General features: G+C 40.5%; 1 pseudogene; it reads left to right on the top strand.

Annotated features, from left to right (window-relative positions):
• The first annotated feature begins 20,790 nt into the window (after window positions 1–20,790).
• LOC121770339 lies at window positions 20,791–21,741 on the top strand (annotated as a pseudogene).
• The last annotated feature ends 473 nt before the right edge of the window (window positions 21,742–22,214 follow it).

The raw sequence follows: 22,214 nt of genomic DNA, 5'->3' as shown, positions 1-22,214 counted from the left end.
CTAACATTTTTTAGAAAGTCTAAGATTCCTAAGCATCTTATTTTGTTATATTTACTTTTTTCAGATGCTGTTAAATTGCATTTCCTCCTTTGCATATTATGCAAAATGCCTACATTTTATCATAACAATTTTATTAAGCGTTAATAGGTACAATTATCCTAATTTATAAGGCGTTGGTATAAAAAAAATTCAATTATTGTGTGAATTTAATGGTTGAACCAGAGAACCTTGATTTTCATTATATTAAACACGCAATAATTCTGAGATTAAATAAACATTTAGAAATACTTTAGGGTTTAGGGTTTAACAAGTGGGTATTCGTTTTTGTCTTTTAAGTTATGATAATTTAATTTTGATGTGCTCATACAAATAGCGTAATGTAGAAAATTAATTTAAACGAATGTTATATTTAGTAAAGTGGATCGCGTTAATTCTTTAATAACATTACAAGAATAGAAAGTAATTACAAACTAAATACTGTTGTAAATTTTCGAAGTTAGTATATGTACAAATTAAAATATAAATAAACTATAATAATGTTACTAGTTACTCAATGATTTTTTGCTGTATGAATTCATTTAAAAAAAAAAGAGATTAGTTGGATCAATAATTTAATTCCAGACTAAAAAGTAAAAAGTAAAAAAAAACATGTACTAGACGGTATAAATTGTGATATTAGGGTATTTCAGAAATGTGGGAAAAAAATTTGACGTTGAACGAGCTATTGACTGATCAATTGGGGCATTTTGAAAATTTCTCCGGTTTTTAAAAGTAACTACTTAGAGCATCTTCCACCATTTACACTAAACTCGGACTTATTTTAATGTGAATATCATATCAGATATGATTTTACTCCAACTATTTATACTAAACTCAAATATAAAAGAATATTTTCTATATTATGCATTTTTTACTCACAAAATTTGAAAAACTTGTACGTTTGAGTTTAGTGTAAATCAAAATATAAGTATTTTTTTCTCGAAAACAAAAAATGGGATTGGTTTAAGAATATTATTGGAGCTAATTACCTATCTCAGTTTAGGTTTTAGTGTATCCTTAGAGATGATCTTAGTGAGAAATATATTGTCATTGAATTTGTACACATATATAATTAAATTTGAATAAGGGTGTGTCATAATGCTAACTTTTTTAAATTGCTAACTTATTACGTAGTGTATTAAAAATGTCAACACTATCAAATTAAAATGTCAACATATATTTGTGTTGACATTTTAATAAACTGTGTTGACATTTAAATATTAATGTCAACACAATATATTAAAATATCAACTTAAGTTTATGTTGACATTTCATTATCATCGTGTTTGATATTTTTAATATACTACTTTGATGAGTTAGCAAGTTAGCAACTTAAGAAAAGTTAGCAATGGATCACGCACGAATTTGAATAATTATAATTGTACTATGAAATAGTACTACAATTTAAGACATGTTTAAACGTTAAAGTCAAACTGTGACTTCGTAAATAGCAATATAACTTAGGACACATTCAGGTGCTTTAATTGGGCCGAATTAATGTATTTAGGGTAGTATAAATGGCCTTTTTATTGTTGTTTCAGCTCAAAAACATAGTATATTATTATTATTTATATTATTACTAACTGTAAATATATTTTTATAGTATTTAATCTATAGTATTTACTCTCATACATAGCACATAGATGAAGCAATGGCCAACACTATTATTAGCATTTATCACCAATTATGGATAAAATGAATATCTCTTAGTTGTAATTTCCTCCTATCTGTAGTATAAGAGTTTATTTGTAGTTTTCTCCCTTATATAGGAGTTAATTTTTTAAAAAAATTCTCTTGGCTTTCCCATCCATCAAACTATTATCCTACTTGTGTGTATTTCTATGGTAGTACAACCATTAAAGCAAGAGTGATTAATCAAGATTCTATAACTGTATAAAATTGAAAAATAAAATAAAACAAAACTAAACTAAATTACGAAAATTGTTGGTCAAAGAAATTTATGGTCTTTAATCACCAGATATACCATTGCCGCACTTCAACATTTTTCTTACAGATCTGATCTGCTCAAATATTCCGTTTTTGTTTTCTAAAGTGGAGAATCTTAAATTAAAGTTGTTGCTGTCTTGCTGTTGCTGATGAATATGCCAAGTATATTTTACCCTAACATTATTTAGACTTAGAACATCTCCAGTAGTTCTGGACATGCAATAGCCCTCCCATAACCTTATCATTGCCACATCATTAGCACTAAAATCCTCCTGCCACATCATCTGGACATGCAATAGCCCTCCCATAGCCTATCCACATCACTAATAACAATTATATAATTTAATTTACAATCGTAGCAACATACAGAATTTAATTTACGAGACAAATACAGGAAAATTGAATAATACTATTAAAAATTTAAAAAGTACAATAATTTAAAAAAGTACATTAATTTTTTAAAAAGTACAAAAATTAAAAAGTACAATAAAAAAATTACATAAAAAATCACTCCTCGCCGCAGTCCTCGCCTCCGTCGTCGCCCAGCCCTTCGTCGTCGCCGCCGCTGCCGCCTCCGTCGCCACCAACGCCGCGGCTACTCCCGCCGGTATCCCTCTGCAACCCCTCCAATTCTTCACGCATGCTCCGGAGCAATACGCAAATATAAGCCTTCTCCTCGGGGTCCACCGCCGTCCGGAAGTCGGCTAACGTCTTCACCATTTGAGCGCGCGTTTGTTGACGCGCGAGGAATTTGAGCTCCTCGGTGGACCTGCCGAGGGGGGGATGCCGACTGGACCTCCTGGGAACTCGGGGTGCCCTCCTCGCATCCCGTTGCGCCCGCCTTTGGCCAACCGGGCGAGGTCGGCGACCGAACGAACGAGGGGTCGGGACCTCCTGGGCCGTCTCGGGGAGGTCGTGGGAACCACCACTGCTGCCGCTATAATCACCGGTATAGTTCAGTTTCTGCTTCTTCGGCCAGCCAGCGTCGACACCTGCCCGGAATTTCTCCGACTCGTTGAGCACAAGGTAGCAGTTCCAGTAGGTGAACTCATAGTACTTCCCGGGATCCGGGTAGGATCTCTCCGCAATCCTCCTGCAGTCTTCCTCTGTTTGGCCACTGGTCCGCATGCGGAGGGCGTTGGCGTACAAACCCGAAAATCGAGAGACGGCAGACCTGATTCGGTCCCACTACTTCCGGCACTCCTCCCCGGTGCGCGGTCTCCCTTCAGGGCAAAATGCCCTGTAGGCTGCGGCTATCTTGCCCCACAAGTTGACGATCCTCTGGTTGTTCGAAACGAGAGGATCATCGCAGACACTCACCCACGCCTTGGCCACCGCAACGTTCTCTGCGTCCGTCCACTTCCTCCGGACCGCTATCCTCACCCGGCTGCGACGACTCGCCAACCTTCTTGGCCTTGCCCTTCTTCTTAGGGGCGCTCCGACCCCGCCCTACTCCTCGGCTTTGAATGAGAGTTTCCGGAACCTCGTTAATATCAAAACCCAACTCCTCTAAGGAGAAGGTCTCATACTGCGTGTACTGTGCATCTGTTGGGGTCGATGTGTGCGAAGAACCGGTGGAAAAATCAAAAGCCGGCCGATAGACGTTTTCCCCCCCGGGCGTCCCCTGCGGCGGTGGCATCATCTGCTGCGCCGGTGGCTGCATCCCGGGTACCCACCCCCGCATCATCTGCATAGGGGGTTGCATCGGCGGTACCCTCTGCCAAGCCGGCACACTTACCCCGGCGGCCATCGGTGGCATCATCTGCTGCCACGGGTACATGTTGTAGTACCCGGTCATCGGAGGCCAACCACCTCCCACGGGAGCCGGGAGAGTCTGAGACCCGGTCGTCACTGGAGAACCTTCGTAGTTGTTCTCCATTTCTCGTTGTTGATCTTGTACAGAAATTAAGATAGAGAGAGTACTCGTTAAAACAAATGGTGTGAATGACAATGATGTCCAAAGCGCGTATATATAGTGTTTCGAAAAATTAAAAAAAAATAAAAATCTGACGCCTGTCTGACCCCGATCCGGGGCCTACAATATCGCCGTGAGGATCGGCGTCAGCCCAAGAATCGGCGTGGGCACGCCGATTTTGACGCCGATTTCACCGACGCCGCTCGCAATGGTTCGGCGTCAGCACCGGCGTCCGCGAAAAATCGGCGTGCCGGTGACGCCGCCGCCATTGGAGATGCTCTTAGAAGTCCAAGATTCCTAAGCATTTTTCTCTGCAGCTTTAAATGATACTCCCTCCTTCCCATTTATAATATCCATATTTCCTTTTTAGTTTGTCCCACTGAACATGTCTACTTTTTATATTTCGAAATAACTCTCTCTCTTTTCTTCTCTTCTCATTAAAATATTTAACTATTTTTTTCTCTCTACTTACTTCATCTAACAACTACTCCTAAAATCATGTGTCACTCAAAGCATCCACAATGGTTTGACGATCATCCATCCGATCCACGAAAATCGTCCTCGGGCGAGATCGTCCGCCCATTGCAGGCGGACGATCGACCGTCCGTCCGAATGGGACGACCGAAAGTTCGGTCATCCTGGTCGCCCGACTCGTCGGACGATGCATCGGGCGCCCATTGCAAGGCGTCGGACGACGACGCCCGAGAACGAGTGCGACACGTTTATAATTTCGTATATTTTTTTATTTTATAAATACTCCCTCCCTCATTTACTTTTTTTCACACTTTTTTCACACAATACTCTCTCCTCTACTCTCTTTCTCTTATCTTTTCTCTATCAAGTATGGATCCGAGCCAATTCCCAAACCCGAATAGTGTCGACAATGATATGCTGAGGCGGAGGCGGCGCCCGTTGGCCCGACCACGAAGACTACCTGGTCGAGACTCCTGGATCTGTAGGGTCCACTTTCACTTCCGAGGCTGAGTTCGACACTAGGGAGGATGAAATGTGGATACTCTCAATAATATGGACATTTTGAATATAATAGAGGAAAGTAAAAATATATAATAAAATGTCGGTTAAATTGCATTAGTTAAACACAGTGAATTAGTATTTCAAGAGCTCTCGAGCTAAAAAAATAAATGATGCTTTTCTTGGATTAATTCTATAGTATCTGTTAAATTGCATTTTGACGATGTGAATGTATGATCCGAATTCCGACTTCCAACCGAGACACTTTGATGAAGATCTCGATATGAATAGCACGAACAAATGGAACGTGAACGAAAGCAATAAAACACAAGAGAATTACGTGGTTCGGCCTTTGCAAGCCTACGTCCACGGGAGAGAAGGAATAGGATTTATTGATCAAACTTTGTACAACACTCACACTCAATTACAATCCCAGAATTGAGCTACAACATGAATCTACTCACAAGACTCACTCGATCACACTCAGCTACAATGAACTCAACTATCTATGCGTTGTGTGTCTGTATGTGGATTATAGAAGAAACTCGACTTCTAAATGAATGTTGTTGTTGAATGAATGAATGCAGCTCGAATGCAACTAACTCTTTATACTTCATGAAGCTCATCATAACTGCTTGCACAAGCCAACCGATTCCGAAACCGATTCTTGAAGTCTTGAGATATTGAGCAACGGTCTTCAACCGAATTAACTGAAATAACCGCAGCCCTTGCATCCATGCATCATTTTCAACCTTTATTCCTAACAAATCTCCACCTAGGTTGAACAGTGATGATCAATCCTCTATCCCCCTTTATCTCCATCAGCTCCTACTTATCTCTGAACCACAGACACACCAGATCCAAGCAATGAGAAAACTTGGACACCGGCAGAACCTTAGTCAACATGTCCGCGGGGTTATCTTCTGTCCCTTTCTTCTGAATCTTCACCTCTCCCATACTCACTTCATCTCTGACAAAGTGCAACCTCACATTTATGTGTTTACTCCGTTCATGAAACACATGATGCTTCGATAGGCTAATTGCATTGCTGCTATCACAATGTACTCTTATAGCTCTCTGCTGCACTCCAAAATCATTCAAGATTCCTTTCATCCAAAAGCTCTCCTTGACTGGTTCCGCAAGTGCAATATACTCAGCCTCCGTTGTCGACAAAGCTACCACAGATTGCAATCCAGATTTCCATTAAACTGCAGAGCCATACAAGGCGAATATATATCCTGTCTGTGACTTCCTATTGTCATAGTTTGTGGTGAAATCAGAGTCACAAAACCCCATAGCAGCATCCTTTGTTGAGTCATACCCCTTCCTGTACAATATCCCAACACTCCCAGATCCTTTAAGATATCTTAAGATCCACTTTAGAGCTTGCCAATGGATCTTACCCGGATCTGACATATATCTGCTTACACACCTTATGGCATGAGCTATATCAGGTCTTGTGCACACTATAGTATACATCACACTTCCTACTATATTGGCAAAAGGCAGGTTACTCATTTCTTTCCTCTCTTCTTCAGTTTTAGGCTTCTGCTCTGAGCTCAGCTTGAAATGTGGGCCAAGAGGAGTCATGACCGATCTTGAGTCAGTCATTTGGAACTTCTTCAAGACTTTACTGATGTACTCTTGTTGTGTTAGCCACAATGTTCCCTTCCTTCTATCTCTGATGATATCCATTCCCAATATCCTTCTTGCATCGCCCAAATCCCTCATTTCAAAACATGTGCTCAAGTCTGACTTTATCTTGTCAATCTCATGTATATCTGAACCTACAATGAGCATGTCGTCCACATAGAGAAGGAGATATGCTACTGCTCTCCCATCATTCTTCTTCACGTAAACGCAACTGTCATAATCTGATCTACTGAAACCAATATGCAGCATATGCTCATCAAATTTCTTATTCCATTGCCGGCTGCTTTGCTTCAATCCGTAGAGGCTCCTTTTCAAAATATAAACTTTATTCTCATTTCCCGGCTCTATAAAACCCTCTGGCTGCTCCATGTAAATACTTTCCTCCAACTCCCCATGAAGGAATGCCGTTTTTACATCCATTTGCTGTAGTTCCCAATCATTTTGACATACTATGGCCATCAAAATCTTAATGGAGCTGTGTTTCACTACAGGGGAGAATACCTCATTGTAGTCTATGCCTTCTTTCTGAGTGTATCCCTTAGCAACAAGCCGAGCCTTGTACCTCACTTTATTCCTAAGAGCAGCTTCAATCTTTCTTTTGAAAATCCACTTACAACCAATCAATTTCTGGAGCTTAGTTCTTTCCACCAGAATCCATGTATTGTTTTTAATGAGTGACTCCATCTCTTCCTTCATTGCCTTCATCCATCTGGTCCTCTCACTACTCCTCAATGTTTCTTTGTAGTTTTGTGGCTCTGAGCATTCTATTCCCTCGGCCACACAGAGAGTATAGTACACCAGACTGGAGTTGTTGTATCTGGCAGGTGGAGCAATCACTCTTCTTTCTCTGTCTCTTGCAAGTTGGTAGTTTCTGAGCTCATCTCCTTGTTGATTTGGTTGAGTTTCTGATCCCACTTGAGGCTCTTCATTTCCATCAGACTCCATATCAGAATCTGATCCAATCTGCTCAAGAAGCTCCACCTCAACTCAATGTAGGGCATCTCTATTTCCCTAAAAGTCACATCTCTGCTGATTATTACCCTATTATTCCCAGGCTCCATCGACCACAGTCTATAACCTTTCACTCCCCTTTGATAGCCTAGCATAGCACATTTTATGGCTCTTGCTTCAAGCTTGCTTCTCCTGATGTGTGAGTATGCCTTGCACCCGAATGGCTTCAGCCTTGCATAATCTCCATGAGAGCCATACCATCTGAAGTCAGGAGTGTCCATGTTGATGGCTGAAGATGGGCATTTATTCAAAAAGTATACTGCAGTTGCAGCAGTGATAAGGCTAATTTCGAGCATTGGTTAAGGGGTTAAATTCACACGTTTACGGGGTCTAACACATGTTTTAAGCCAGGTATGTAGAAGGTTTTCGCCAGATCCAGGAAAAGAGAAGGACATTCGCATGGTCCAAGGAACTGGCGGATAAGTGAGCAATTTGAAGAAAAATTACAAGGCAGAGGAAATCAAGATGCTGAAGGGTAGAATGGAGATTTCTACGAAGGCTTCTAGAAGATTATGTCCGCACCTATATAAGGGAGAAAGCATGCAATCTGCAGGGACCTTCTCGGTGGAGGCCTCATTAACAGATTGTAGCTCATAGCTCACTCACTTCTGCACACTTGGGTATTCATGAGGGAATCGTAGGGTAGTTCTGGGTTATAGTTTGCTAGACAGTAGTTGGGTAACACCGTCCTCAAGGAGGGCGAAGATACAATTTAAACGCTTTCATTTTTAGTTTCCTGTCGTGCATCAAGCCGAGCTTCGCCGTTTGATGTTCGGCCCTGTTTGCGGTTGAATTGCTTTTGGTTATTAAATTTCTGTTTTCCGTAATTTCTCTGCTTATGTCGATTTCGATTATGGATGTTTATTATTCTGAGTTTGTTGTGATTGCTGAGTTTGATGTTTGAACTTCGTATTGGTTGCTGAGTTGGGTGAAATCATTGGAATCTGGTGTTGATCGGAGTAGATCTTGTTGAATCGGGAACTATGGAGCTGATTTTGGTTGTTGTTGGGTTCGGACTGCTTGGATCCGGAGTGGATTGAGCATCTGACGTTGGATCTGAAACAGAGTGATCGAGGTTTATGCCTAGCTTTCGTGTTTTCATTTCATTCCGTCTAGTATATGTAGATCTGTTTTATTTCCGGTTGTTTGCAAGTTTCCAACGCCCGAATTTCTATATTCTGTTTGAATCTAGATATGTGCTCTTTTTCTTCATGTTCGAGTTTGATCCAGCTCCTAGGCATGCCATCAAATGACCGCCAACCCTTCCCGACACATGTACACGTATCACCTCTTAGGGGCTTATCTTCAGGGAAACACAATAATGAAGATAGCCAAATCTGCCCCTGAGGTGGTTATGTGTGAGCCTCTAGAAATCTTCAACGTTGACTACTTTTTCAACAAGGGGTTGTAGGAGGTTTGTTTCTACGAAGTCGGCAGGTTGGAGCCCCAGGTCAAGATAGAGTAGGGTGTTGGTGAGTCGAAGGCAAGCATGGAAGTGGAGGAGATGAAAGCAGAAGTGAGTGCGATGCACAAAGAATTGGGTGAATTCAGAGAGGTGATGGGTGTGATGAGCAAGGAACTCGGTGACGCAAGGAAAGAAATGGCCGGGATACGGACAGAACTCGGGGGAGTTAGAGAAGAGATGCAGGCCCTCAAGGGGTGCGTCACAGTCTTGGTGGGGAAGTCATCTACGCAAAATGATCGGATGGCAGAGGCTGTCCAGTTAATGATGATGATGACCAAATGGCTGAAGGAGAACTTCTCCGAGCCTCAGGCGAAGCTGACTACTGGACCCAGCAAGGTGTCCACCCAGCCAGGGCCAGGAAGTTCATCTCCACAGCATCCCCCACCCGCGTCTAAACCTCTGCTAGCCCCGTCGGCTTCAAAGACCCTGACTGTGAAGAAGACATTGACCAAGCAACCGAGTGAGGAAGTGAAGGAGAAGCCGGATTCGCCGGCAAGAAAGAAAGCAAAAGTAACCCGCCCTTACGTTCTACCACTCGGGAGCCAACCCCGAAATGAAGCCCCCTTGACCAAGTAACTTTACTTTTAGTTTTTTCTCTTTCTTTCATTTTATGTTTATATATTTGTTGTTTGTGTCTGTGTTTTCTTTTTCCCAGCATGCCATATTCTGCATATATTTGCCTGTGATTACGTCTTCTCCCGCTTAGCCCAATTTTTGGTCTAAGTGTGAGAAGTTTGTGTTTTTCCTGGCATGTTTTGGTTGTTCTTCTGTTGTGCCTTCTCCCACTTAGCCCGCTGTTCGGTCTTAGTGTGAGAAGTTTGTTTGTTTTTTCAGGATTGTTGTCCCTGAAGTTTTTTTTTTATGTTTTGTTGAGTTTTGTTTGTACTTCCCTGTTTCCCCCCTTCACTGGAATTGCTTGGGGACAAGCTTGAGTGAAGTGGGAGGGGGAGGGAGTCGTACAGTTGTGTTCTTATGTGATTAGGTGTCTTTAGATTTAGGTTTAGTTTCTTTATATGTGTCGCATGAGCTAGTGAATATAATAAGGCAAGATCCCCTTAGTGAGAGCAATTGAAGATATGATGCATATCAACTTTGAGGCCTTTTTACTTACTAAGCTGAATTCAGTTTGAATGAAGTAAGGACGATAGAGGATGCCTTAGATGACCTAGTTGTGAAGCCCCACCATAAATGTGAGTTATAAGCCTATACATTGTGAGCTAACTTGTATAAAAGGGGCCACCACTTGATGCTTAGGGAGAAGAGTCGTAAGGAGAGAAATAAAAAATTGGGTTCTGGAGGTATAAGGAGGAAGTCCAGAAATAGAGGTATAAGTGGACGAAGTCCAGAGGAGGAATAAAATAAACAGAATTAGAGTATAAGCTGGACAAAGTCCATGGGAAAATATAAAAAGGGGGAGTAAAAAAAGGAGAAAAATTACCTAGGGCAGGAAGCAACAGTAACCTGACCCAGGATGTTAAAAAGAAGGAGAATTATAAGAAGGGAAACTCTCATAACCCGACGCATCAGTGGTGTAACATTGACTTAAGAGTGATTCGATCCTAACATCCCTGGTGAGGAATGAGTGATCGAGTGAATCTAACAAATGGGAAATCAATAGGCTATCTTGACGAACTGACAGACCGATTAGGTAGAAGAAGGAAAAGGGAGGATTTGGAGATTGTAGACAAATAGGATAGGCCTTAAGCTTGTGGGGACGATTGCTTAAAAGTTGAAGCTAGTTCATGCCTTTGTGTTTTCTCTGTGTTTTCTTTAAGAGTTTGTTTTCTCTATTTAAGTCTGTTAGTGTTTCTAGGTCTAGGAGTTTTGTTTTGTTTGTGTCTATAGAGTCAGTCAAGGATGACCATGCATTGAAATTCGCCTTATTTCTATATTTTTTTCATACTTGAAGACAAGTATGGATTAAGTGTGAGCAGTTTGATAAGGCTAATTTCGTGCATTGGTTAAGGGGTTAAATTCACACGTTTGCGGGGTCTAACACATATTTTAAGCCAGGTATGTAGAAGGTTTTCGCCAGATCCAGGAAAAGAGAAGGACATTTGCATGGTCCAAGGAACTGGCGGATAAGTGAGCAATTTGAAGAAAAATTACAAGGCGGAGGAAATCAAGATGCTGAAGGGTAGAATGGAGATTTCTACGAAGGCTTCTAGAAGATTATGTCCGCACCTATATAAGGGAGAAAGCATGCAATCTGGAGGGACCTTCTCGGTGGAGGCCTCATTAACAGATCGTAGCTCATAGCTCACTCACTTCTGCACACTTGGGTATTCATGAGGGAATCGTAGGGTAGTTCTGGGTTATAGTTTGCTAGACAGTAGTTGGGTAACACCGTCCTCAAGGAGGGCGAAGATACAATTTAAACGCTTTCATTTTTAGTTTCCTGTCGTGGATCAAGCCGAGCTTCGCCGTTTGATGTTCGACCCTGTTTGCGGTTGAATTGCTTTTGGTTATTAAATTTCTGTTTTCCGTAATTTCTCTGCTTATGTCGATTTCGATTATGGATATTTATTATTCTGAGTTTGTTGTGATTGCTGAGTTTGATGTTTGAACTTCGTATTGGTTGCTGAGTTGGGTGAAATCATTGGAATCTGGTGTTGATCGGAGTAGATCTTGTTGAATCGGGAACTATGGAGCTGATTTTGGTTGTTGTTGGGTTCGGACTGCTTGGATCCGGAGTGGATTGAGCATCCGACGTTGGATCTGAAACAGAGTGATCGAGGTTTATGCCTAGCTTTCGTGTTTTCATTTCATTCCGTCTAGTATATGTAGATATGTTTTATTTCCGGTTGTTTGCAAGTTTCCAACGCCCGAATTTCTATATTCTGTTTGAATCTAGATATGTGCTCTTTTTCTTCATGTTCGAGTTTGATCCAGCTCCTAAGATACATGTCGTTGTTAGTTAAATGCTTTGTTAGTTAGTTGCAGCTTTAATTTCGTACGTTTCTGTTTCTGGAATATGGTCCCCACTGTTTACCTGCTTTCTGTTTAGTGATATTAGGAAGTCGTTTGCTCGGTCTAGTAAGCTAGTTATTTATTTTGTTACCACAAGGTTGTTCGATGTCAGCATGATGTTTACAGTTTCCTAGGTCTAGAGGTTAATTTCGTGCCTAGGTCTAGTGGTAGTTAAACCTCAACCCAAATTTGCGTGGCAGCAGCCATTTTCTAATCCAAAGTTCCTCAGATGCTCTCCTACGTATCCATCTTCGTGGGATCGACCGCTACTTCTCTATACTAGTCTATAGTATAACGGGTTGAGGGATCTTTGAACGCGAGAAGTGTGTGTCCAACAACTGAGCCTTCTATATTCTGTTGAGTTCCTAGACCAAGTGATCTAGTGGATTCATTGGATTTAGTGGCTCGACCTAGAACAATAGAACAAGAACACGTGTCTATCAGCGCACTCACGCGCTTCAAGCAGCCTCTCCCCAGAACCTTTTCTGCATTCCAGAGATTGCTAACATGCATCTTACTCTCTCTAGGATTGTGCGGTTAGCCCTCTCAGCCACACCATTTTGCTGAGGATTGTTTGGCACCGTTCTACGCCTTTTAATTCCCTTCATCTTACAGAAATCACCAAAACCATGTGATAGGAATTCAAGTCCATTATCTGTCCTAAGGCACCTTAGTGATGTTTTCTTTTCCACTTCAACCTCAGTGCACCACTCTCTGAACTTATCAAATGTTTCTGATTTTTTTTCATGAAATAAATCCATATCTTCCTAGAAAAATCATCAATGAAGGTCAAGAAATACCTGCATCCTCCAATTGTTGCAACTGGTAAGGGACCCCATATGTCACTGTGTGAGTAGTCCAGAGGCAGCTCTGATGTGTGTTTCCCAACACCATAAGGAAGCTTCTTGCTCTTGCCCATGATACATTCCTCACAATGCCTCAAACCAGTGGAGACATCAGTGTTTATTACACCTGTCTTGGCCAAGATCTTCAGACCAGCCTCTGACACATGCCCAAGCCTTAAATGCCATAGATTAAGATCTGTGTTGGTGACTGCATTGGGTCCTCCATTTACTACCTGAGCTTGCATGTAGTATAGGTTTCTTTTCCTCAAAGCAGTGATAACCACCTTTGAGTCTTTGATGACCTTCATTACTCCACCAGAAGATACAAAAGAGTATCCCTTCTGCTCAAGTACCCCCCAGAGATATTAGATTTCTCTTGATGTGAGGAATGAATCTGACTTCTGATAGAATTCTTGTCGATCCATCTGCCATTCTCAGTTTGATGCTTCCAACACCAGCTATCTTGCATTCCTGATCATTCCCAAGCAACACAACTCCTTCAGATTCTTGCAGATCCTCAAACCACTCAATGTGAGAACTCCTGTGAAAGTTGCATCCACTATCCATGATCCACACATTTCTGATGTCTTCATCTGCAATATTCAAAGCTTCTGCGGCTTGAACTTCTTCTATCATATCTGTTGTATTTTGTGTAGCTTGTTGATCTTGTTGTTTCTTCTGGAAAGCATAGCAGTTTTTCTTGATATGGTCTGGTTTGCTGCAGTAATGGCATGACCTCGTCTCCCTTTCTTGTGCAGGCTTTTGTTTCCAGGGTTTGCCCTTCTTTTGAAACTTCTTCTTGCCAGATTTCTTGAAGTCTTCCCTGATATTCAAACTCTCTGATGCTGGATCAGTTGGCTTTGTTGCAACCTTCTGAAATTTCTTCATTTTCAATGCAGAGTGCACCTCCTCATATGTCACCTTGGACTCTCTTCTAAGAAGGATAGCATCCTTAAATTGTTTGAAGCTTTTAGGCAGAGAGTTGAGGAGCATGAGCGCTTTATCTTCATCTTTGATATTCTCATCGATGTTCTCCAAGTCATCTACATACTTTGCAAACTCCTCGAGTTGCTCACTTATACTTCTTGACTCAGTGAACTTGAAAGTAAATAGCCGCTGCTTCAAGAGAAGTCTGTTGGAGAGGGATTTTGTCATATACAATGACTCTAGTTTCTTCCAAACACCCGATGCAGTCTCTTCTCTTGAGATTTCCCTCAACAGACGATCATTTAGGCTGAAGATCAAGGTCGAATAAGCCTTATCTTGATGTTATTGATACTTTAGGTCAGCCTTCTCTGCCTCAGTGATCGTTTCCTTCTTCAATACATCCCATAAACCTTGCTGCATGAGCACAGCTTTCATTTTGAGCCTCCACAGCCCAAAATCATTATTTGCCGTGAACTTCTCAAGATCAAACTTAGCTGTAGATATTCTGTCGAACACCAGATGTGCAGCAACCTAGATCAGAAATCAAGATCTAGCGATCTTCAACAAGAAAACCTCTCGAGCTTTCCTTCTCGCCGATTGCCCGTTCCCACAGACGGCGCTAATTTGTGAATGTATGATCTGAATTCCGACTTCCAACCGAGACACTTTGATGAAGATCTCGATATGAATAGCATGAACAAATGGAACGTAAACGAAAACAAGAAAACACAAGAGAATTACGTGGTTCGGCCTTTGCAAGCCTACGTCCACGGGAGAGAAGGAATAGGATTTATTGATCAAACTTTGTACAACACTCACACTCAATTACAATCCCCGAATTGAGCTACAACATGAATCTACTCACAAGACTCACTCGATCACACTCAGCTACAATGAACTCAACTATCTATGCGCTGTGTGTGTATGTGGATTATAGAAGAAACTCGACTTCTAAATGAATGTTGTTGTTGAATGAATGAATGCAGCTCGAATGCAACTAACTCTTTATACTTCATGAAGCTCATCATAACTGCTTGCACAAGCCAACCGATTCCTAAACCGATTCTTGAAGTCTTAAGATATTGAGCAACGGTCTTCAACCGAATTAACTGAAATAACCGCAGCCCTTGCATCCATGCATCATTTTCAACCTTTATTCCTAACAGACGAACACTGTGAATCAGTATTTATATAGCACATCGAGTTCTCATTTGACTGATTAGAAAAGCTTGAGCTAAAAAAATAAAAAAATGTTTGGCATGGATTAATTCAAGATATTTGTGCTCAAGAGATGTGCACACACCCGTTAAAGAGGATGTTTTCTAAAGCCCAAGTCAAATCAATTACTCTATCCCCGTCCTTAAAAGTTTATCAACTTTCATATTTACCATTTTTAATATTAGACCTCACATTCCATTAATTCATTCTCACTCACATTTTATTATAAAATTAATACTCCCCCCGTCCCATAAATTTTGTCACAGTTTGACCGGGCACGGATTTTAAGAAATGTAATGGAAAGTGGGTTGAAAAAGTTGGTAGGATGTGGGTTCTACTTTTAAAGTATTAGTTTTATAATAAAATGTAAGTGAGAATAAGTTGGTGGAATGTGAGGTCCACTATAAAAAATAGTAAAAAGTGAAATGTGACAAATTTTGTGGGACAGACGGAAATGGAAAATGTGAAAAAAATTTTAGGGACGGATGGAATTTATAAATATAGGACGGTGATAAAGAGCCCCCCTGTCTAAAGCCTCTAGATGACTAGATGAAACCTGTCGAGCTACCATTCACAAGGACGGAGAACCAGCATGAGAAGATACATCTACTAATCATACTCACCATGAAGCCGGAAAGTCCATCTTCACATGTTACAAGAACGGCCACTGCACCCTATCATATGTCTTTACTGTATCCAGCTTGAGGGTTTGATTAAACGACTTTCCTCTCCTCGATTATTGTCTGCCTAAGTCATGAATCATTTCCCGTGCTAGCAGAGCATTATCACTAAGGAGGCGACCATTAATGAATCTACTCTGATTAAGTGCATTTACCAGTGGGAGTAAATGAGACAGGTCGGCTGCTAACGACCCAATTCGTATGATTTTCCAGCCTTAAGGTTACCTACAATTAAAGCTTATTGAAGAAAGAAAGAAATCAATTTAAATCAATAAAATCAATGATAATCGAGTCATAAATAGATTATTCCATTTCCTTGTTTTTGTTAGAGTTTTATATACTATAAAGTATTTTTCGAGCGCTTGTATATTGTAAAATTCTTCGTTTAGTTTTTTAAGGAATAAATATATTATTTTTGTCATAATGTGTTATATTTTTACATTTAATGGTTTTTTTATATGTTTATAGGGCGCACTAAGGTCAATAAGTGAAATTCTGTCATAAATAAAAGCAAATCTCAGCCCTTGAATCCTTAGATTGGATGGTTGTGATAAGCTACATTATTAGACTAAGATGTTACATTATTATCCAAGCTACATTATTAGAAAAAATGACATTATTTTACTAAAATAGTACATTATTAGCTAAGTTACATTATTAGACTAATAATCTACATTATTAGATGACACGTGACATTAATCTAATGGTTACATCACAAGATCCAATGACTGAGATTAACTTTGATTTTTGATAGAATTTCACTTATTAATCTGATCACATCCCTATGTTTATATGTATAAGAAACAAAACAATTCAAAGTCTTTTGTTTATGTAGACTGGTTGTGGGCGTCGTTAATTTTAAGGTAACACAGTAAGCTCATAACAAAAGAAAAAGTGTATTTCATAATCTAGATAGACTACCTATTGTGAAACGTAGTAGTGTCCATCAAAATATTTCCAATCTTAACGAAATAAGATGACAATAGTGTGGTGTAGCATTGAACGGATCTAACGGTGAGACAAGTCTTTATTGTTATCTACTGAAAGACGAGGTCTCGATCATTAATATTTCTTAATCAATATATTAAGCCTTGAGCATTCGACATTGATTATGCATTACTTTGATCTATCAAAATGTGCAGCTTTTTGTAATCAAAGAATCCTAATATTGTCGGTAATGATAATCAGTATCTAGCGGTGTTTGGATTGCTATTATGTTGAATCACGCCCTAGGTGAGTCTGGTTTGATACGTACTCAAAAGGAGCTAGAAATTAATTTTTATTATTTAGAACCTAGCTAGCTGAAATTTATTCCACGAATAATAAATAAGAATTTCACTCCAAGTCCACCCTTGGAGTACATAAGATACTTCGTCCCACTATAAGCGAGTCACTTTCCTTTTTTGGGATGTTCCACCATAAGCGAGCCAATTCCATTTCAAGTAAAAAATCATCTCTCTTACTTTATTTCTTACCTACTTTATTCTTTTCACTCCTCTACTATTCCCTCTCTCATACTTTATTCCCTCTACTTTAACTTTTTAAATATAAGTTTCTTAAATCTTGTGCACATGGAAGTGGCTTGCTTTTGACAAGGCGAAGAGATTATTAATTAGTAATTAAGTCAATACCAAACTTCAGTTGATTAATGGACATTTATATCTTGAACGTGAAATAATAAATACAAGAGGAAGCCTTAATTCATTATAATTTCGGATTTGGATGGGTAGTCAATATTATTTAACGTAGTGGTTGATAGTAATATTTATTATGGTCTGGATTAAATTGAGGCTTAATTTAATTATTTAAAGTCATATAGGTGTAGCCAAATCAAAACCTCCATAGATCCATGACTGAACTAATACATAACTTAATAAATAGGAGAACATATGGGAGACAAAGATAATTCTCTGCAAAATTTTCTCCTCTATTGCGAATAGGGATCGAAAATTTCTCTTCCCACTCCTTGTGGGATTCTATCTCTTCTCTATTCAAGATCTGCATATTTTGATAAGCTTAGCCTACTCTAAGATCAAGATACAAGTTTGTGACACAATTAGAAGATCCGTGATCTAGTATCGAAGATCCTTACGTTGAGAAAAAGAGCAAGGCATCTTTGATTCTTTGGAGAATCATTAAAGTATCCAATTCTCTCCGAAGTATGTATGCTTAGGGTTTCAATTAATAAAAAAACATATTTTAATTCAAGTGGGCAGAATTCATGCGTTAATTGTGTAAATGGATTTAGTCTAAATAATCTGCTAATTGACTAGAACTCTGATTTATTTGTTTTTCCGTTACAAATCCACCAGTTAAATGTATAATTAAACTATATATAAAGAATTGAATTTATTAAAGTTAAATAACAAAAGCATAATACATGATAATTCTTCCATTCTTTTATTTATCTCCATTAGTCTTAAATGTGTAACTAGTCCATACAATATCACCCACACCTATCTTATATTTCCTCACCCCAAAATCCTTCACTTAGGCCAGAATAACACAACATTGAATTAACCATTTCTTTAAACGTTCTATTCTTTCTTTCCGATACACCATTTTGTTGTGGTGTATATGGAGCAGTGGTCTGATGTACTATACCAATAGATTCGAAATATACTGGATCATAATACTTACCTCCCCTATCAGTGCGAAGAACTTTAATCTTCACACCATGATGAAGCTCTACACTTTCTTTGAAGATTTTAAATTTATCAAGAGCTTCATCTTTTGAATGGCACAAATACACATTGCAATATCTAGTAGCATCATCAATAAAAGTAACTACATACTTTTTATTACCAAGTGATGGAGTCGAATGAAAGACACACAAATCATTGTGTATAAGTTCTAATACCTTAGTATCTTTACTGATATGTTTATTGAAAGGTTGTCGAGTAATCTTAGTTAACATGCAAGTTGTACACCTTTCAACATTCAATTCAAAAGCTGGTATTAAACTCATTTTCGACATGTCTTTCAATCTCTTATAATGTACATGTCCTAATCTAGCATGCCACAATTCTGATTTACTAACATGATTACTAGAACTAGTAGAAGTCATGCAAACAGAATTATTAACAAAAGAAACATCTAGATTCAACCTAAACATGCCACATAGATAACCAAAACCAATAAAAGTACCATGTCTAGACAGAATGTATTTACCACTTTCTAACACTTGTTTATAACCACAATTATTTAATACAATACCAGATACTAAGTTTTTACGAATTCCAGGTACATACACAACATTTTCTAAAACTAAAGAGTTTCCGGAAGTAAATACTATGCTAACATTTCCTATTCCTTCGATTGGTTCAGTTGCAACGTTGCCCATCTTCAAAGAAGATCCATCTTCAATTAGTTTGAAATCTTTGAACCATTGACGATCCTTGCACACATGACACGTTGCACCCGAATCAACCCACCACGAGAGATCATCATCCTGCACATAAAGTGCTTTAGAAATTATTGATGTATAATAATTCTCAACAGAATGATCATTAGGTACAGAAAACGAACCTGATTGTTTTCCTGGATCCTTGGATCCACTTCTACCAGCCTCGTTCTTTCCCTTACTTCCACCATTTCCAGACTTGCAATCCCTCTTGAAGTGCCCAGATTTACCGCACTTCCAGCACATCAGTTTAGGCTTCTTATCCCCAGCCTTACTGGTGTATCCTTAAAACTTTCGTTTCCCTTTAAATAATTGTTTCTCTTTTTCAGCCTTGGAAGATTCACCCTCTTCCACCATGTTCACAGAAGAACCAACCATTGTTTTCCCACTACCGACAGAGCTCTTTTCCATATCATGTATGGACTGTTCGATTTGGAAGTCACTTCCAAGTTCGACCAGATTCAACTCCTCCTTCTTATGTTTCAAATTATTTTTAAAATCCTTCCAGGAGGGTGGCAGTTTATCGATAATGCTAGAAACAGAATGGATTCACCCATTTTCATATCATATTGGGAAAACTGTCCCAATATCCTCAATATTTCGTTGTATTGTTCCATGACATGCCTCGAATCCACCATTTTATAGTTAATAAATTCCCAACAAAGAATTTCTTGCTAGAGGCATCTTCTGCCATATATTTGGCTTCGAGAGAATCCCACAACTCTTTAGCAGACTCTACGTTTTGGTACACATCAAAAAGGGAATCAGACATACCGTTTAAAATGTGACCACGACATATGTAGTCATCGTTCTCCCATTTCATCCGCCTTCTCGTCTGTTCTAGAGTTTATTATCAACAGCATCGGGCATGGGAGTACTCAGATCGTACACGACCTTCAGACCCGTTAACATGAAATGCATCTTCTTCTGCCATCGTCTGAAATCCTGGCCAGCAAACTTGTCCAACTTTGCAAAACCTTTCGTTGTTTCCTTCGCCATTTCCTTGTTCGACATTTTCAGAATTGATTTGATCTTTGTTAGGGAGTTTTAAACAAAACGGATGTCCTGAAAGGCGTGAAAACTTTCAGATCAAATCAATTTGGCGGTTCTACCAATATTTGATCGGATACAATTCAGGTTTCGAAGATCTTCATATGTAGATTCTATAAAAACTTTGACCCCGAAATTGACCATAAGAAGAGGCTGAAAATGAAGAGTCGCGTCTCCCGTTTCATAAACTGTTTTAACAGTTTTTTGGCGGGAATAAGAAATTGCAAAATAGTCCTTCAACTTTCAGAAATTATGTTTCCGGATGAATTTTCTGTACAACAACTTTAATGGAAATAAAAAATTTCCAAGCTGACCCCAGCCAGGGGCTCTGCCCTTGGACCCCGCTACTCGGGTCGCTGCCCCCGAACTCCGTCTAATCATAAGGAATTCAAATAAGTGTACACCCGCACTTCCAACTTATTTGATGTCTCATTATGATCACGTATATCAAGTTAATCTAATTACACTAAAATATCCAACAAGATCCACACTTCGACTGCGCGGCGGAGACAGAGCTTCGCCCAGCCACAAGCCTCGGAGCCGGACGCCCAGAGCGACGACGAGGAGCTCTCACAGACCGCCCGACGCTCGCACCGGACCGCCGGATGGAAGTGACCGCTGCGGAGCAGAAGATAACCGCCGCACATCGACGAGCCCGCGCCACGGCGAAGCTTGAGCTCCTCCCGGAGCAAGAAATATGCCGCGCCCACGCCGCCGTGCTTAAGTACATGGCCAAGATCATGGACGTCTGCAAAGGCCAGGGCTTCGTCTACGTCATACGGCATCGTCGCGAGAAGGGAAAGCCAGTCACGGGGGCTTCTGACAGCCTCCATGGCTCGTGGAATGAGGAGGTCCGCTTCGACCGCAACGCCCCCAGCGCGATCGCGGACTTCCTCCCCAGGGTGGCCGCGGCCGCTGACGCCAGCCCGAACTCCTTCATGCACATGTTGTAGGAGCTCCAGGACACGACGCTGGGGTCACTGCTGTCTGCGCTGATGCAGCACTGCGTGCCGCCCCAGCGTCGGTTCCCCATGGAGCGCGGCCACGCGCAGCCGTGGTGGCCGCGCGGGGACGAGCTCTGGTGGGGGACCGGGGGAGGCCGCGCACGAGCACGGCCCGCCCCCTACCGCAAGCCCCACGACCTCAAGAAGGCCTGGAAGGTGAGCGTGCTCGCTGCAATTATCATGAGCATGGCGCCTGATCTCGAGAGGATGAGGAGGCTGGTCAACCAGTCAAAGTCACTACAGCATAAGATGACTGCTAAGGACACCGCCACATGGGCGAAGGTCGTGAACCAGGAGGAGGCCCTGGTCAAATTGACTCATAAATCCCTCTGTATTTCTGATCAAGATGAGGAGGACGAGGGATGGATTAATGTGAATGAGAAGCAGCCGCGCGAGTTTGGATCTGGGCGCCGGGCTGGGAGGTCGGCGGCGGAGGCGGGGTTTGGGGATGGTAATGAGGATGAGATGGTTGTGAATGAGAAGAATAGCATTTTGCAGGAGTTGAATCTGTGTGATTGGCTGGAGATGCCGTTGATGGAGAAGAGCAATGTTCATGAGGGTGAGGCTTCGGGGAGTTTGTGGACCATTGATGAGATCGAGTGGCTCGGTTCGGGCCAGTGGTTTACGGGGATTTGGAACTGACGGGTTCGGTTTGGGACATGGGGTATCATGACATGGTGGATTGAAGGGTGAGATTTTTCAATTTTCACTCTAAGAGATATATATAGTGAGAGATATAGAATTGTATGAGAGATGTAATGTGTGTTTTGTGAGAAAGATTGATATAAAGATATATGCATCATGGATTAGTTTTGAATAAGTGTTGTGTTTCTCATGAATATATCTAACCTATATTGTGAAACATAGAAATAATTGCAACATGAATATAGATCCATGTGAATCATTCAAAAATTATGCCTAATTGTTAATTATCAAATTAAACTAAAAACACACCAGATAACTTGGATTTAGCCACAAAAAACTAGATCTTGAACGGAAGATTGGAGAAGGTAGAAGTGTATGGGATGACTATTTAGAATTAGAACCATAGGACTTCTACTACAATGGAGGGTCTATATAAATTTATAGAACTCCCCCCATCCCTTTGTAGTATA

The sequence above is a fragment of the Salvia splendens genome, chromosome 16, assembly GCF_004379255.2.
Source record: "Salvia splendens isolate huo1 chromosome 16, SspV2, whole genome shotgun sequence".
NCBI classification, from domain to species: Eukaryota; Viridiplantae; Streptophyta; class Magnoliopsida; order Lamiales; family Lamiaceae; genus Salvia; species Salvia splendens.
The sequence above is the reverse complement of the archived record's forward strand: the minus strand, read 5'-3'. Positions and strand labels throughout refer to the sequence as shown.